Below are 7,118 nucleotides of genomic sequence, written 5' to 3'. Positions count from 1 at the left end.
AAGAATTTATTTTTCACTTATCCCACATAGCACAGGTATTCCTGGCCTGACAGATCTCCCTGTCCATGTCAGAGGCCAAGCTACTTCTGTTTTCAGATGGTGAGAGTATGATCTCTGTATCATAAAGTTCCTTGTCAACTTTTCACCACGTTGGTTTATTGTCTATTGATAATCATTCTATGAATTGGTTACTTCACTAGGGATTATATAACTGTGATTTGCTAATACTACTATTTCATTTCCACTTATTAGCTCTAATTCTGTACAGAAAAACTTTTCACAACCTCTAGGACTATTTGGTAACCCTAAAATAAAGTTCATACCAGAATGGGAAGAGAAATGCTCAAATCTCTTTCCATTCTTAATTTCAAAGTTGTAAGTTGATGTTTTAGCAACTACTAATGGCATTCAATGATTTCGTTTTGTTTTACTCTCTCCTTTTTTAAAAGTTACTATTATGAACCTATAGTTCTTATATATTTAATGTCTTTTAATCATTTGCAATTTTTATATTACATAAAATATCAAGCTTAGGACTGCATTGTGTGGGACTATGGGACCATGAATAAATAAATAAACTTGGGATTCCTAGCATCATAATTAAATAATTAATCAAGTATATACAAAAATAGAGAAAATAGCTGGGCATGGTGGCTCATGCTTTTAATTTCAGCAATTTGGGAGGCTGAGGCAGGATTGCAAATTAGAGGTCAGTCTCAGCAACTGAGTGAGACACTATCTCAAAGATACAAAGGGCTAAGAATGTAGTTCAGTGGTAAAGTGCTTCTGGGTTCAGTCCCCACTACCAAAAAAAGCAGTGAAAATAGAGTAATGAATTCCTATGTACCTATCATCCACCTTCAAATTATCAATTCACGGCCAATCTTGATTTATTCCTTCAACTACTCTCCCCAGTCAAGAGTATTTTGTAGCAAAACCATTCATCTATAAATGTTTAGTAACTCTAAAAGATAAGGACTTTTATCAGCCATTATTGTGCTTAAAACTAGTAATTTCTCAACACCATGTAGTAAAATATAATTAGTGTTTAATTTTCTGATAACTTTTAAAAATAGTTTTAGGCTGGGCATGGTGGTGCATGCCTGTAATCCTAGCAGTTCAGGAGGCTGAGGCAGGAGGATAGCAAGTTCAAAGCCAGTCTTAGCAATTTAGCAAGACCCCAGGTAACTTAATGAGACTGTCTCAAAAGAAAAAAAAAATTGAAAAAGAGCTGGGGATATGGCTCAATGGTTAAGCATCCCTGGGTTTAATCCCTGGAACGAACAACGAACTAATTAGTTTTATTACCAGTGTTATTCTGGCTTTTTAAAAAATAGTTTTATCTTTAATTCTGTATCCCTAGACACTATATTTTAGTCTCATCTATTTAAGAGCAATTGATATGTCTTCTATGAGTTTCCCATACATTCCTTTCTTAACTGCTTACAATTTATTTTTTGAAGATTCTGGGCCATTTGATTGACACAATTTACCACAGACTGGATTTTGCTAATTATATACTCATGCTTCAGGGATTTTGTTTCTTTGTTTTGTTAGTGCTGGGGATTGGGAATGAACCCAGGTCCTCACACATGAAGTAGTTTTTTTTTTTTTTAAATAGTCATATGAATCTAATTGTTTCTGTGATTTTATTTTTTCAGGTGCTGATGCTTATTGTCTGTGTCAATTAATTGAAGATTGCAAAATGGCATCTTTAGTTCTATAACCTCCTTTTATTGATTAGTTTAAATATCTTTATTTATTTATTTTGCAATGCTAGGAATTGAACTCAGGGCCTTAGGCATGCTAGGCAAATGTTTTACCACTGAGCTACATACACAGACTCTGAAATACTTTTATAAAGAGAAGTTTCCTCTCATCCACTATTTGGTTTCTTTCTTTCTTTCTTTCTTTTTTTTTAAGAGAGAGCAAGAGAGAGAGAATTTTTAATATTTGTTTTTTAGCGGACACAACATCTTTGTTTGTATGTGGTGCTGAGGATCAAACCCGGGCCGCAAGCATGCCAGGCGAGTGCGCTACCACTTGAGTCACATCCCCAGCCCCACTATTTGGTTTCTAAGTTCTATACTTCACAAAGGAAAGCCAGAGTGAATGCTTGATTGCCCCACCCCCCCCCCGATTTTTTTTAATGGACACAATATCTTTATTTTTATTTATTTATTTATTTTTATGTGGTGCTGAGGATCCTACCCAGGGCCTTACATGTTCAAGGCAAGCGCTGTACCACTGAGCTACAACCTCAGCCCCCTCCCCTTTTTTTAAACCAGTGTTCAACAAGATAATGAAACAAATTTCTATCATCTTTTTTTTTTTTTTTTTTTTGGTACCAGGGATTGAACTCAATGCACTCAACCATTGAGCCATTGAGCCACATCCCCAGCCCTTTTTTTTTTTTTTTGTATTTTATTTAGAAACTGTCTTACTGAGTTGCTTTGTGCCTCTATGTTGCTAAGGTTGGCTTTGAACTCACAATCCTCCTGCCTCTGCCTCCTGAGCCATAAGGATTACAGGTGTGCACCTCCACACCTGACTTCTATCATTGTTTTAAGGTAACAATTTCAAAAGTGTATCATGGGCTGGGATTGTGGCTCAGTGATAGAGTGCTCGCCTAGTATGTTCGAGGCCCTGGGTTTGATCCTTAGCACCACATAAAAATAAATAAAATATCAGTATTGTGTCCAACTACAATTTTTAAAAAAATTAATATTTAAAAAAATAAAAAAAAAAATTCTAGAGTGACCAAGCAATGGTGTTTGAATTTTATGAGGAAAATCTTCCGATCTTCAGATCCCCATTTGCTATAAAACTGAGAAAATACCAAAGAAAAAGTACTCTGATTTAAGTATTCTGTTTGACATAATAATAAAACAAAATATTTATTTTTTTAGAAAGTAAATTAGAGTACTAAGGTTAGGGTGACAGGAGAATTTGTTTTTGTGGTATACCCTTTAACCCTCTTCAAGTAGTTTAATATGATATATATTGATTTTCAAATATAATAATTAAATGGGCTTTTCAATCTTTAATGTCAAAAAAGAAAAATAAACTTTTATGTCCAATTGGCAAAAAAATAAATAAATAAAAATAAAAGTATATCATTATGGGGCAAGGGATGTGGCTCAGTGGTACAGTTCTTGCCTGATATGCATGAGGCCTCAGGTTCAATTCTTAGCACCACACACATAAAAATTTATCATTATAAACTTGTGAGTTTATATATACATTACATAGATTTAAATAACTTAATTGTTATTATTGCTAGATGCAGTGGTGCAAGCCTGTAATTCTAGTTACTCAGGAGGCTGAGACAAGAGGATTCCAAGTTTTAGGCCTAAAATTTGGCAACTTGGCCTGTGAGGATCAAATAAAATAAAAAGGCCTGGGAATGTGGCTTAGTATTAGAGGGCTTTGGGTTCAATTTCCCATATGAGAAAAAAAGAAAAAAGAATTGTCATCATTTAAGAGTCAATTGCCAGCCTACACTGTAATCCTAGCGGCTTGGAGGCTGAGGCAGGAGTATCACAAGTTCAAAACTAGTCTCGGCAACTTAGTGAGGCCCTGAGAAACGCAGCAAGATCCTAAATAAAATATGAAAAAAAAAAAAGGCTGGGGTTGTGGCTCAATGGTTGAGTGCCCCTGAGTTCAATCCCTGGTATGTCCCCTGCCCCCCCCCCAAAAAAAAGAGTCAACTGCCCCAACTTTGGTAGAGTTTCATCAAGTTATTCCTGAGTTCTTTCAATCTTACTAGTCATCTCTTTTCTTGTGGTTTTTTTTATAAGATACTCCTTGGACATCTTGGATATAGATGTGACTTCCTTTTCCTTCCCTTCTTCCTTTCCATTTGAGACAGGTCTTTCTGTTTCCCAGGATGGTCTCAAATTTGTGAACTCAAGTGATCCTCCTGCCTTAGTCTCCTGAGTTGCTGGGATTTAAGGCACACCCCACCATGCCTGGCTTTGGACACGTATTTGAATCAGCTATGATTCTAAGAAGGCTTAAAGGTTTTTGTTTTGTTTTTTGGTACTGGGGATTGAACTCAGGGGTACTCAACCACTGAGCCACATCCCCAGCGCGTGTTCTCTCTCTCTCTCTCTCTCTCTCTCTCTCTCTCTCTCTCTCTCTCTCTCTCTCTCTTTTAATTTAGAGATAGGGCCTTGTTAAATTGCTGAGGCTGACTTTGAACTTGTGATCCTCCTGCTTCAGCCTCTTGAGTTGCTGGGATTACAGGTGTGTGCCACCATGCCTGGCCAAGGCTTGAGTTTTATAAGTGATATATTTCAACACCACAACTAGGCCTTTTCAGTGAACAAAACTAGGAGCTTATGTATATGTACATATACTATATACATCCATCTATCTATCTATCTATCTATCTATCTACACACACACACGTATCTATGATAAAATACCTCACAAGTAAATGTTGATATTTTCAATTCAAATTCAAAATTACTGGCATGTACAAGGTCCTGGGTTCCATATTCAGCACAGTAAAACAAAACAAATTCAAGGTTAATCACTTTTTTAGAAAAATATTTGTTAGTTGTAGTTGGACACAATACCTTTATTTTACTTATTCATTTTTATGTGGTGCTGAGGATTGAACCCAGGGCCTCACACATGCTAGGTGAGTGCTACAACCCCAACCCACAAGGTTAATCACTTTTTTACTTAATTGCTTTTCTAGCTCTTTTCATCCATATAAAGAAATCCTAGTTTTCAGGGACAGAGAAGATGATAGAATATTCTATAATTATTCATTTTATTTCATATTACACATGAAGCATTCTCAGAATAATAATTTAACATTACCATAAAAATGAGCACTGAAAACATTTAAAAAGTATTTTTCTATTGTGTTTCTCCACAATTGTTTTTAGAGGGTGTAGCTCAGTGGTAGAGCACTTGCCTAGCACAGTTAAGGCACTAGTTTCGATCCTCAGCATCACATAAAAAATAAATAGGCTGGGGATATAGCTCAGTTGTAGTGTTTGCCTCACATACACAAGGCTCTGGGTTCAATACCCAGCACCACTAAATAAATAAATAAGGTTATAAAAAATATATATTTTAAAAAAAATTGTGGGCTGGGGTTGTGGCTCAGCAGTAGAGCGCTCACCTAGCATGCGCGAGACCCTGGGTTCCATCCTCCACACCACATAAAAATAAATAAATAAACAAAATAAAGGTATTGTGACTAACCAAAAAATAAATATTTAAAAAATTATTTTTATACATATATGAAGACATGAATGGTGTGACTCTACTTTGTTTACAACCAGAGATATGAAAAATTGTGTTCTATGAATTGAAATGCATTCTGCTGTCATGTATAACAAGTTAGAATAAATAAATAAATAAATGCATGTTTTTATAAGGGCTGGGTTTGTTTGTAGCTCAGTGGTAGAGTGCTTGCCTAGTATGTGTGAGGCACTGGGTTCAATCCTCAGCACCATGTTAAAAAAATAAATAAATAAAATAAAGGTATTGTATCTATCTACAACCAAAAAAAAGTTTTTAAAAATTGTTTTTAGGGGCTGGGGATATGGCTCAAGCAGTAGCGCGCTCTCCTGGCATGCATGCGGCCCGGGTTCGATCCTCAGCACCACATACAGACAAAGATGTTGTATCTACCAATAACTAAAAAATAAATATTAAAAAAATAAAATTGTTTTTAGTGCCGGAACAATGGTGCATGCCTATAATCCCAGCGGCTTGGGAGGCTAAGGCAGAGGATCTCAAGTTCAAAGCCAGCCTCAGCAACATCAAGGTGCTAAGCAATTCAGTGAGACCCTGTCTCTAAATAAAATTCAAAATAGGGATGGGGATGTGGCTCAGTGGTCGAGTGCCTCTGAGTTCAAAATCGTTTTTATAGTAAATCTACATTGTCAGGGCATAGAGTTATTATGTACTATACTCTGTCCTGCATGGCTCTTATATAGCTTTAGTTCTTTTTTTTTTTTTTTTTTTTTAAAGAGAGAGAGAGAGAGAGAGAGGGAATTTTTTTTAAATATTTATTTTCTAGTTTTTGGCTGACACAACATCTTTGTTTGTATGTGGTGCTGAGGATCAAACCCAGGGCCTCACACATTAGGCGAGCGCTCTACCACTGAGCCACAACCCCAGCCCCAAGATTTTTTTTTTAATTGTTGGTGGTCATTTGGGGATAATATTCAGTTTCGCTGTATACTTTTTGAATATGTTGTTTCAAATTTTTCATTACTTCAAGAAAATCTTTTTGAATAACTTTTAGAATTTATCCTGTTCCTTTACTTTGATTTTCTTCTTCGAGGACTCATTATTTCTGTATATTTTTAAATATTCTTTTCCTATTTTCAGTATTTGTCACTGTCTCTCTCATATTTTATCTCATTCTTCAGTTTTATATTCCCATGGTTCTGAGATCAAACCCAGGGGTCAGGCATGCTAGGCAAGCACTCTACCACTGAGCCACGTCCCAAACTTCAGTTCTTTTTTATTTTGATTTTTTAGACAAATGCTTTTATTATGTTTATAAAATCTGCATAGTTGTGTTAAGCATTCATTTTGATTTTTAAAATTTCCTCTTTTTCATTTTTTATAAAAAGCATCATCTACTGTGTTCATTTGCTTTTTTAAATATATTTTTTAAGGTTATCAATGGACCTTTATTTATTTATATGCTATGCTGAGAATCGAACCCAGTGTCTGACACGTGCTAGGGAAGTGCTCTACCACTGAGCCACCACCCCAGCCCTCATTTGCATTTGTGTACTTTTTAGTCTTCATTTCTACACTGCTTTTTCAGCTCATTTCCAGTTCTTTCCACATTCCTTTCAGAATAAGTCTGTCACTCACTCACATTTTTCTAATTCTGATTTATGTTCTTTCATGCATCATATAATTGTCTTAGTGTCCTTTGCTTGTTTTGAAATAGTCAATGCTTTCACTATTTGTAGTCATGTTATTCTTTTTTCTTTCTTTTCTTTTTTTGATACTGGGAATTGAACTTAGGGGCACTCAACCACCGAGCCCCAGCCCCAGCCCTATTTTATATTTTATTTAGAAACAAGGTCTCACTGAATTGTTTAGCACCTTGCTTTTGCTGAGGCTGGCTT

The sequence above is a fragment of the Marmota monax genome, unplaced genomic scaffold, assembly GCF_021218885.2.
Source record: "Marmota monax isolate L192 unplaced genomic scaffold, Marmota_monax_Labrador192_F-V1.1 WCK01_AAM20220418_F8-fsc00008, whole genome shotgun sequence".
In the NCBI taxonomy this organism is placed as follows: Eukaryota; Metazoa; Chordata; class Mammalia; order Rodentia; family Sciuridae; genus Marmota; species Marmota monax.
Note: the sequence above shows the minus strand (reverse complement) of the source record.